Source organism: Natator depressus, chromosome 4, assembly GCF_965152275.1.
Source record: "Natator depressus isolate rNatDep1 chromosome 4, rNatDep2.hap1, whole genome shotgun sequence".
Lineage (NCBI taxonomy): Eukaryota > Metazoa > Chordata > Testudines > Cheloniidae > Natator > Natator depressus.
In genome coordinates this window covers 137,989,192-138,001,346 of record NC_134237.1, presented here as the reverse complement: position 1 = coordinate 138,001,346, position 12,155 = coordinate 137,989,192, and the positions used below count along the sequence as shown (strand labels likewise).

Genomic DNA, 12,155 nt, shown 5'->3' with positions numbered 1-12,155 from the left:
CCAGAGGTAACAGGGCATCATTGACTCGGAGCCTAAAGACACTGAAGGTCCCAGCCATCAACTTCAGTGGGAACTAAGCTTCTCGGGTTGGGCCCAGATTTGGCACCTGGAAAGCGGCAAGATTCCAGTAGTGATAGGCAACCATCCAAGACGCCATGGTTCTGTTCAAGGAAGCATGCCCCCAGATTGGGATCATCACCGCCAGAGTTTGGGGAAACATGCCGCAAGCTTGAGCTGTGCCAGGCTGCAAAGGGGGGGTAGGTGGGTGATGTAAGTTTGCGAGACAGCTATCAAACATGATTGCTTCTAGATCCTACTATGGCAGTCTGAGGGCCCACCCTTGTTAGTGAGACATTTCTGGAAATGGAGAGGCGAGTAGCTGCATGGAGCGGTTATTACTAATTACCATATATAGCAGATTTGGGCGGAGAGCGCTCAAGAACAGGCCTCAGAGGGAGATGTCCAGTATTCCCTGATTCTGCCTCAGCAACCTTACTAGAGCCAGGGAAGCCCAGAAGTGAGAGAGAATGGCAGGGGGTGAGGAAGGAGCAAAGAGAACTCTTCCAAACCATAATGCAGAGTGCCGAGTTCGAGCTTGGGCGAAAGGTTCAAATAGTTCCTTGTGTTAGGAATATAGGAACTGCCAGACTGGATCAGTCATTGGTCTGTCTAGTTCAATATCCTGTCGCCAGTAGTAGCTGGTAAGACCTGCTTCAGTGGAAGAGGCAAGAAACCCAACAATTAATGGAATAACTTGCCCACAGAAAAAGGTTTCTTCCTGACCACCCATTAATTGGGCTATGACCTGAAGCAGGAGGGTTTATATCCCTTCCAAAGCACTTGTTAATTATTTTTTTAACATCTACTATTTTACCTGGATATTTCTCTTGTCCATACAAATGTCCATTCCTGCTAATCTCTTGGCTTCAGTGGTACATTGTGGCAGAGAGTTCCCCAGGCTGATTACGAGATAAAGCATTTCCTTTGATTCGTTTTTAAAGTGACTGCCTTTCATTTTCCCTGGCCATCCCCTCAGTCTGGCGTTCTGAGACTGGGCAAACAGAGGCACCCGGGCGATCCAAGCCACTTCACTAATTGCCCTCTTTCTCTTGTTAATGGAAATTCCTAAACTTTATTTTGCCGGCTGTTTATTATTCCAATTGCTGCCTTTGTGTGGGAAAAAAATATTTCCTCTTATAAATGCTCTTTATTAGAGCGGCCCGCTGAGAATCTTGCGGGCACGGAGACAAGGCTGCAGCTGCACTGGGAGTTTCTGCCCGGCACGCTAAGCGAGGCCTCTGTGCCAGTTCCTTTTGGCCCAGTTGCTCAAGTGCTCTGTTCTGCAGCCCTTCCATTGCGAGGCCCAGAGCTAGAGACTAGCTCCTTTCAGATCTAGGGCTGGATGGGTCACAGACCCTGACCTCAGGGTAGGAGTGGAAAGCATTAAGGAGTTGTGGCCCGGGTAAGTTGCTATCCTCATTGCAGCCTGGAAAATGCTCCTGTCTCTCAGGCTGGTTCTAGAGCGCCCCATGGGGGCCTTCTTCTCAGACTCGTGACTAAATGCTGCAGTTCGGCCCTTGCTGCACCAGAAGGTAGTGGCCGCAATCCCAGCGGCGGTCAGGAAGCACGGCCGAGGGAGAGGAACTCTGCTCCCGTTCCCCACTGATGAAGGCCTCCTAGTGAGGAGGAATCTAACCTCGGTGGTAATTCTTCCTGGAGTCTTTAGTGCGGCGGGGCCTGGGCTTGCATCATGGCCACCAGCGTGAAGACCCCTGCCCGCCCCCAGGGCCCCCAGCAGCACTTCATGAGCAAGCCTGGATAGAGGCAAGAGTATCGGCACTGCCATCACTCACAGGTCACTGCCCCGATAGAACTGCCCTCAGGGCCTGGGGGTGGAGTCAGTGTCGCAGTCTCTGAAATGCCCGGGTGTATCGGCCATTTTTCCCCCTTCATTTGTCTTGGGTTGGTAAGAATCTCCCCACTAGGGCAGAATGTCCCTTGAGGCGTGGGTGGCTGCTGTCCCTAAAGCCTGATTCTCCCGTCTGTCCACAGACAACACGCCTGTTGCCAGTGTTATTCATGTTTAAAGGAGCCCCCACCGAATTCATGGCTCCATTGTGGTAGGCGCTGCAGAGACGCACCGCGAGAGTCAGCCCCTGTGTGGAAGAGCTGACAATATCAACAGGGGAGGCAGACAAATGGGAGGAGCGAGGATTACAGTCCCTATTTTACAGATACAGAATTGAGGCACGGAGGGATAAAGGCCCAGATCCTCAAAGATTTCAGGCATTTAACTCCTATTGAGTTCAATGGAGGAGCCTAAATACCTTTGAGGATCTGACCCTTAGTGACTTGTCCCAGGTCACACAGGGGGTCTGTCAAGAGTTGGACATTGCATCCAGATCTTGGATGAAATTGTTCCGAATTATTTTTTTTTGGCTGAAAAATGGCCTCTTTTTTTTTCCAAAAATGTCAGGAAGATTTTAATTCCTTTGTGATCTCTTCTGATTTTTTTTTTTTATGGGAAAAACAGAAAAAAGTGTTGACTGTTAATTTCCGCCTCCCTCTCCTTTCTCACGCTGTTCCCTCCCCCTGTCCTTTTTGCTTTCTCCACTCTTTCCCCCCCATGTTGCTACTGAAAAATGCGGGGGGAAGGAGGAAAAAAAGGGAGCAAGCTCAGAATCTTTTTGGTTTTTTTGTTTGGAAAACTGAAAAATTTCAGTGCTGGGGTTTTAATTTGCATTGAAAAATCTGAATTTAAAAACAAATATTTGCTATTTGTTGTGTGGCTCTATATGTATGCATGCTTACATGTCTGCAGTATGCTGGAGAGAGAGAAGCTGCAGGGATTATATAGATAGACATGCATGCGTGTGTAAATAGACATATACCTGTGAGCCCTGCTTTATTTTTAAAAGGTCACCACCAGTGTTGGGGGTGCAGTTAACTACAAACGCCCACAATTTAGGCACCAATCAGCGATTCAGGCTTCTAAGGGTATGTCTACACTGCAGCCACTGGCTGTGTTTGCCGCTCGAGCTGACATGCCTGAGCTAGCTTGAATCTACCTAGCTTGGGTCCTGGAGTGGTGCAGCAGCAGTGTGAACTGGCGCTGCTGGTAATTACCCACGGTTCTGGACGGGCACCTCCAACCCACCTTGCTGCAACATCACTGCTCTGGGAACCCCGCTGACCCAGGTATGTCTGCTTGAGCTGCATATAGACATACCCTTAAAAAACGGTCCCATTCTACTCACTGACGTCAATGGGAGTTTTGCCAGTGACTTCAGTAGCAGCAGGCTCCATACCCGAGTGCTCCCATTTATGCCTGCCGTTGAGCCATAGAAGCGATAAATTGTAATAATGGCACCCTCTAACTGGGGGTTGCGTGGGAGGCCTCTTCAGAAGCACGTTTGATTCCCCATCGCCACGGGCCTTGCACAGCCGTTTCCGCCAGTGTCAAGTGAATGGAAAATGCTGCTGACGGTGTGGTGTTAATGACAGCTGGAGGTTTGGATCAATGCAGAATTAGGCCCTTGGCACGCACCACGACTGTGTGTGTATCTATTTAATTTGAGTCTATGCAGCCACTATCTCTACTGATCTATCTGTCATCACTGGGCTGAGTTTATTTTTTCCAGCTGATCTCTACCAAGTCTCCAAAGCGCTAGGGCTAAAACAGCTGCTGGGAGACGGACACGCCGCATCAGACTACAGACCGTTTCTTCTTTAAGCCGACCCTGAAGCCTGCTCCTAATTAGGCTAATTTGGAGCGAGGCTGAGAGACTCCTCTATTGTGTATACTGAATGCCCTGGCATTGTGCAACTGTTTAAATGGCAAAAATTAATCCTGTTTAGATGTGGTGGATCGTCATGGGCAAATAATTATTCTGTTTGCCGCACCCTGTCACCACTGGCGCCACAAGATCCACCCCTCCTGCTCCCCCCACCCCCCAGCATGCTATTCCAGCCAGGAACGGAGAGAACAAACATTAATTTTATTTAGGGCCAGCGAGCGGCAGGGGGTTGGGGGAGAGAGAAGAGGGATCAATAGTTAACTGCTTCAAACCTCGGCATTCATCCAGCATTGCGGGGGGCTGCTACTGCATGTGCAAGCATAGCAAGGGGTCCGAACCCCAGCTCTGAACCCCTCCAATGTTGGAGGAGTTTAAGGTCCAGGTCTGAATGCAGCAGCTCACATGTGAATCCTGGATCAAAACCCAAAGAAAGTTTGCTTCTGAATCTAGCCTCTGTGCCTCTCTTTCTCCATTGGCTAAATAAGAAAAATACTTAACCACCCCTGCAGAGGCCATGAGCTCTTCAGATACAAGGGGTTAAGGTTATTACTGCACTAATCATGGGAAGGGATCCCCCCCAAAATGTAGACACCAAAGTGTCTCCTCTGGTATCATCAAGTCCCAAAGTTTAGCTGAGATTTGCATGGTTTCTGGCTTCGTTGCAGAAGCTTCCTGCAGAGCTAAGCACTCAATCCTGCAAGCTCTGAATATGACCTTCATCTCCATTGACTTTCATGGGAAGTGAGGACTCCTTCCAGAACTGGGTGATTCCTTGCCCAGATTTGGCCAGGAAATGCTGAAACCACAAAGGAAAACAGTCATTTCCATCCCAGCTGAGAGTAGGGTGTCTATTAGTAAATTTCATACAGGAACTTGATCTAGCAAGACTTTCAGAGCAGACAGGCTCTGAAATGCACCTGAACTTTGAGCTGCTGGTCCTAACCTGTTGTTATTCACCATTGCATGCGCTAATCGGAGACAGCCTCAATCTCCCAGCCCTAAAAGCCTCCAGACTTTGGAGTGTTCCCTATCTAGTATCTATATGTCTTAGGGTATAATCCTGCCACCCATTGCCATTGTATTGAAGCTGCTTCCATGTAAAATCAATAGCAACAACCAAGTCCCCCTTCCTGGAGTCTCCAGCTCTTCTCCCTTTCGGGGGTCAGAACTCTGCTTGGCGGTGGGGATTTTTAGCGGGTGTTGGGAACGAAAGGGGGGTGTTCAGATTGTGCATGTCAATGATGGTGGAAAGGCTTTTTCAAAGATGAAGTCTTTCCAATGTTTCCTAGCTATGGTCAGGCTCTGGATTCACCTGATCTCCTGTGGGCGATTGTCCTGTGGCTGGATCCCTTCAACAGGGAGCGCTTTGACCCTAGCTCTCCAGCATTCCGTTCAGGGCTTTGAGCTCTGCCCTGTCCCGGAGGAGCGCAGCTGTCACGGGGCGTCATGGGTCGAAGTTCAGTCTTTGGTGCGGCTGGGGCTTGATCTTTTAATTGCTTTGAAAATTAGGGCCAAGGCCTTAATCCAGCATTGTAAGCTGACGGGGAGCCAGTGCAGGGTCTTGAGGGTGGGTCTGATGTGTTTACCATAGCCTGAGCCATGGAGAAAGTGGGCATTGCATTCTGTACCAGCTAGAGCCCGGGAATCATTTTCACCTGCAGCTTCAGACACAGGTAGTTACAGTAATGCAGTCTGCAGCTGATGAACGCAGGGATCACTGGGGCCTGCTCCTCGTTGGGGGGAAGTTTCCAGGTGAGCTGGAGGTGAAAGAAGGCATCTTTTGGAAACTGATGCTCCTTGATCATCCGGGCTTAGCGAGGTGTCAAATAGAGCCACAAAGCTTTGCAGCCTTTTAACAAATGGGGGCTGGAAGCCTTTGATGGAAGGTGGAGACAATGTCTTCGCCAGCTCTTCAGAGCATTTCCCCCAACCGAGCAGCATCACTTGGGTCTTGCCTAGGTTCAGCTTGAGCCAGCTGCTCTTCATCCAAGAGTTAATTTCCTATAGACAATCGGACTCGTTAGCAGTGGCAGTGAGTGAGCGTGAGATGCATAGCTGAATTTCATCAGCCGCTAAACCTGGGGGTGGGGGCAAGGGTCATCTCATTCCCTCTCCCAGAGGTCTCATGTAGATACCGAAGAGAAGCAAGGCTAGTCTGGATCCCTGTGGGGCCCAGCAGGTCCCAGGCCTTCGAAGAGGAGGAGAAGTTGCTCATCATCACCCTGAGTTCTGCTGGAGAGGGACGACTGGAGCCCCTGCAGTACTGGACCATCTGCTCCCGCTATATCATGTTGGGCGGGTGGGCAGTACTATCCGGTTCACTCTGTCAAAGGCTGCGGCGAGGTCCGGCAGTGCGAGCCTGGAGATCTGACCTGTGTCTGTGGCCATGAGGTCGTCTTTTAGTGCCACTAGAGCTGCGCCCTTGTCTGAACCCTGATCGCAAGGCATCTGGGATGATGACTGGTGCCACGTGACATTGGAGCTGGGTAGTTACTCCTTTTTGAGTGGTTCTCCAGCCTCAGTCCCGTCTTTGGGTTCCGTGGGCCAGATTTTCATCATTAGCTTCTAATTTATCACGTGCAATTGATCACATGTGCACTGCAAGAGGCTTGTCCAGCTTAGCATGTGCTTAACGTGACCAGCTTAGCAGCATTAAAGGGAATGTGCTTTGTCAACGTTAGACTTTTAGAAGGAGTTAGTCAACATGTGTTAACCTGTAAATCCTTGTCTAGACAGCTGTGTGGCCGGGTTAATGCACCATTGAAGGCCTTGGCTATACAGGAGGTCAGACATCTGGTTATGGTCCTTTCTGGCCTTGAATCTATGAGAATTTGGCACAAAATGTCCAAAACATACCAATCAAAAGTTGTTTTTCTTTCATCTTTTTTTTTTAACCTGACAACTTCCCTGTCTATGAGGCTGGGGGAATGATGGACTACATAGCACATGCCTATATTTCACGAATACCGTCTGTATAGGCGTTATAGTCTGTATAGGTTGGTACATAGGGCTTTGGCCTGGCCAATGAGGGAGCTGGATTCTTGTCCTGGCTGTGTCCGTAACCAGGGCAAATCACTTCACCTCTCGATGCTATAGGTTTCTCCACTTGTAAAACAGCAGTGATGATATTTGCCGTCCCCTGTAAAGCATTTTGACATCCACAGAGTTCAGTATGAGCTCAATATTCACAGAGCACAAACACTTTTGTTTTGCTTTTGCTTTGGGAGCTGTAAAAGTAAATCTTTCGTGTTTTTCTAGCACTTTCCATTCCTGTGTTTTTACCTCTTTGTTTATTGCTCCTGAATGTCTATTTTAATGAAGAGCAAAACTGGGAGGACAATTACTATTATTATTTTAGTACTGACTGTGTGCGCAAGGTCCACAAATTAAGACGATTCTGGCCCCAAAGATCTATCAGTCTCTAGAAGACATACGTAGAGAATATGGGTGTGCCTCAAAGAACCCTGAGCAGGGAGTAGCTCAGAGTTTTAATTTATATATATGTAAAAAGAAATTAAACCATTTATTTATTCACTTCAATTTCATACAACCAGCAAAGGAAAAAAGTACGTGCCAGTGCTCTAGGCACGTCTTACAAGAATCAAAAACACGCTCCGTTGAACTACACCTTGCAAAAGACATCAACATTCCAGCATATCAATACTGTTGAGACATTTTTCACCCCACCCCCCAAAAAAGGCAAACCTAAGCTGAAAATTGATCGCATTTGAGAAACTACTCACTACATCCATGAAACTCAAAGGCTTATCTCCACGCCTAACAAAGTAATCACTGTTACCCACAGGAAATAACTATGTTCATGAAAAGATGGAAAGTTGAGGTAAGCATAGACACTAAAATTGAGGAACGGGAGAACATATGGAGCGATTCTCTGTCTATCTCAATAAACATGTTAATAAAAAGAAAATGACATTAAAATTCTTTATCAAAGGCACCCAACTCCCCTTAAAGTTAAAGAAATTTATGGTACAGGGCGGGCAAAATGCTGGAGAGGATGTAGTAAAATGGGAGCAAACATGGTGGGTCTGCCCCAAAATTAAGACATTTTGGAAAGCTGTTGGGGACTCCATACAGGAGATAATGGTGTCAGCTGTCAGATAACCCCTTAGTGTTTTTGTTAAATTGTCCTAAAAACTCTGCATCTTATAAAAGCCCTAAGGAATTGATCACTCATCTCCTGGTTGCTGCTAGAATTACCATAGCAAGATGGTGGAAGAGGAGTTACTCCCCTAAATGTATTGACTGGTATCAAAAAGTGTAGGAAATTCTGGTACTAGAAAAATTAACTCATCAAGTCAGAGTTTTACAAAGGAGAAAGGAAAAAAAGCTAACTCCTGTACTGAGAAATCTGGTGGAACTTTTTGGAGTTTGCTGGAGGAATCGCTGTCAGCAAATTGGATAGTTTGAGAACTTTCTTTGAATACTATGGGAGAGAGAAATCCCTTCAACAATAGTGAAACTCAAAATTAAGATATTAAGACAAAGAAAATAGGAGGAAAAAGGAGAAAAGCTTAATATTGTGTAGAGTTTTGATAGGACAACTAATGAATAGGTTACGCATATAAAGGTAAGAAAAACAGAAGTTTGGACCAGAACATGAGATAATGAAAGGTCTCATCAGTTCAGCTTTAGGGACTCCCATAGGCCAATTTATAATTGTGTATTTGTATATATACTATGTTATTTCTATTTAAGTTGAAAAACAAGTGTTATAAGATTTCTGTTGTAAAAGAATAGATCTGTTAATAAATCAAATCAAATAAAAAAATATGTGACTGAAATCACCCCAAATCCAGAAGCCCAGCCATACTCCCAGAAAATAATAATAAAAATCTCCCGACAGCCAACCAAGCTTTCCATTCTCACCCCAAAAAGCCCATGAAAATTGACACTGTTATGCAAAAGTCCTGTGGAATTTTATTTGTGTGAAACAAATAAAGGACTATGGAAACAATTCTAGTCCTATCGAATTTAATAGAAAATGACAGCCTTTCTGTGGTTGTGTGCAGTGCAGTTGTAGCTGTGCTGGTCCCAGGTTATTAGAGAGACGAGGTGGGTGAAATATTATCATTTATTGGACCAACATCTGTTGGTGAGAAAGACAAGCTTTCAGGCCACACAGAACTCTTCCTCGGGTCTGGCAAAGGTACTGAGAATGTCATAGCTAAACACAACGCTATCAGTAAATACACTCTCAGTACCGTTCCCAGACCTGAAGAAGAGCTCTGGGTGGCTCGAAAGCTTGTCTCACTAATAGAGGTTGGTCCAATACCTCACCCGCCGTCTCTCTCTAACCTTTCTGTAGGGTGTTTGACTATCCTATAGAATTCTATAGCTGGGGTATAATTTTCTGTTCTCTTAGGTGGTCCAGTAAACCGAGAGAACAATTATGCACCATGTGACCCTTCTGTGAAGATGGGCGTTGCAGTGCAACCTCTAGTGCCACAGATATGGGCAAGTTCAGAAGAAGGAGTGGGGATGAGTTCCAAAGCGGGGGGCTCCTCCTGGAGATCACCCTGCCAGCTGTCCCCTCCCATTTGAAGCATTGGGAGGAAGCATGGTGCAACAGACAGAGAGTCAGGCAAAACCTGGGTTCTGTCCCCACCTGTGACCTTGAGTGGGGCCCAGATCTTGTGTTAGGGCCTTTAGCTACTATTGCCATATGAGTCATAATAGCCTTTAGGCCTTCAGCTCAGGCACCCCCAATGGTTACAATGAGCAGTGTGCCATGTGTGGGAGAAGTGATCTCTCAAGCAATCAGGTCCCAAACTGGTTTGGGCATTTTTCTGTCTTGTCTTTGGCAAATGGAAACTTTACCCAGCCATGTATGGACTCCCCGTCTGCCTCATGCTTGCACACACATGTGGAGGGGAGTGGATGCCAGCATTGCTCTGTGCTGATTGTCCGATTGTGTCTGAAGCAAGGGAAAAGGTTATTTTCCCCCTCGTCTTGAGTGCATTGTGTATTCCTCGGCGTGTCTCTAAGCCGTTTGCTCCACTTCTTTCCAAGTCTGGTTTTGGTTCCTTGCACATCAGATTAGTGTAATTCGGTAACAGGATCACATGGTTGTCTTTATTTTAAAACACGGCCTCTGATGCCACCGAGCTGAGGTGCACCCTTGTCTCTAGCAGGTGTGGGATGGTAAGTTTGTTTTAAAAAAATGTGTGCAGGATGGTCAGTTTGTTTTAAAAAAATGTGTGCAGAATGTGCCCATTGTTACCGTGTACATAATGCAATAGAAATGTCATGGGTAATAACGTAGAGCAGGAAATGTACTGCCTGAGACCCACAAGAAGGAAACTCTACCGCACCCAGGCTCTCCAGCACCCTTTTGCAGGGTTCCTGAATGACACCTTGGTGCCCAGTTACACTAAACCCTTCTGGCAGATGCTCATGGGCCTGAACTTTGATGAGGACTCAACACCCACATTTGTCAGCCAGGTTTTCCAGAAGATCCCAGTGTCCATTTAGACACCTGGTAGAGCAGCCAGACTTCCAGCCCCCAGCAGTCTCGTTCTCAATGGGCTCTTTTAAAAGTCACCTAAGGTCCCTCAATGGGAGCTGAAATATGCCCCCCACCCAGTGTGGGCACTGAGCACGTTTGGAAATCTGAGCCCCATGGTGCTTTTCAGCTGAGACGTGCTCTGACCACCAGCCCAGCCAAGTGGGAAAGAGAATCTTGGCGCCCCTGATGGAGCTGATGGGTAACAGATCACAAGGCTCCCAGTCTGAGTTTCATCTGCCATAAACCTGCAGGGTGCTCGTGGGAGTTGGGCTGAAATCAAAGCCCAAATCTGAGTCCTTGCTCACAGCATTGGTGATTTTCCAGTTGAGAACCGGGGGATGGGCTCCCTCTTTGTGCCAGACCCCTGGATCCTGAACAGCTGCAGACGCCCTGGAAGCCTGGGTTTGGATCTAAATTTTGTGGCTTGAGCCCAGATAATGGGATTCCACTCTAGAGTCTGGCTCTAGAATCAGCCTCACGCAATGTGTCACAGTTATTACAATCTTCCCCCCTTTATAGCACCCTGGATGCTTCACTCCATGGACAGTGAGGGGCCATTGGCAACAATACGTAACTGGATTGAAATATACTTTAAACCATGAGCTTGATGGGAAATTTGTCAAGTTCAGCTTGATGTTCAAGTCAATACATTGTTTCTTGGTGAGCGTCTCCCATTGTTTGTCCCACCATTTCTCACCCCCAAAAGAAACGTGCAGTTCAGACATTTCCTCCTTTTGAGATGTTGGTCCAGTTTCAGCCTGCTGCATTATTTATGGTGGAGAAGAGACAATCTAAACAACCAACCGGACAGCTGTTTGTTGGCCAAGGACAAGCAGCTCCATTCAGTGCTTGTTTAGAACAGATCTGGCTCATGAGTTTCCTAATCGCCTGTGCTAAAACACCTTGGGCTTGATTTATTCCTGCTGACACCATTGGCCTCAGCAGTGAATGTAGCTCATTTCATTTCAGGTTCTGTGCATACATGCTGGAAGTAGGGGTCCTGGGGGTGCTGCCGCACCCTATGACTTGAAGTGATTTCCATCATATACAGGATTTACAGTTTGGTTCAATGGCTCTCAGCACCCCCACTATAAAAATTGTTTCAGCACCCCTGGTTCTCTGTGTTTACAGGGTGAGCTGTCATCTTGTTTCATGCGTGAGACAATATTTATAACAATTTCCAGCCTCGTTCATAGCTTCTACGTAGCGTGAGTCTCAGTGCAGTTTCCAGTGGACAGTCATACAAAACCCCACTACTACTGACCCCCAATCTTGGTAGAGAAGCCAAGGATACTGGGCCTTGGAGACCGAACGCTTGTCCCTCACACTCAGGCTCATCTGTGCTAGAACTTTAGGTGAAGTGTTACCTCAAGAGGTCGTGTTAACTAACACGATGTTAACAACAACTCAGCTCTCAGCAGGAGACAGGAACTGAGCCCTGTGTTAGCTGGTCAGGAGAACAGACCAGTCCTCTATTAGGGGGTAGCTGTGTTAGTCTGAATCCATAAAAACAACAAGGAGTCTGGTTGCACCTTAAAGGCTAACAGCTTTATTTGGGCATAAGCTTTTGTGGGTAAAAAAACACTTCTTTGGAGGCAGTCCTCTGGAAGCCTGGAACCCTCTGGAACCCCGGTGGTGACCGGAGACCTGACCAGTCCCCATCCACACTGACAGCAAAGTTGTGCTTGACAAGTGTTCATCACGCTCCTCTGGGCCGTACTCTGATTTTCCTAGTGAAGACAAGGAAGGCACATTGGTAAGGCAACACCAGGGACACTTGGCCTGCAATTGTCTATGCTGTCCCTGATCCACGTGCGGAAACTTTCAGTCTC

At 47.2% G+C, this 12,155-nt stretch overlaps 1 protein-coding gene across 1 annotated transcript in view; it reads left to right on the top strand.

The window, feature by feature from the left end:
• Positions 1-12,155, top strand: part of DYSF (dysferlin) — a 303,950-nt gene that overhangs the window by 215,078 nt on the left and 76,717 nt on the right. The window lies entirely within an intron of this gene.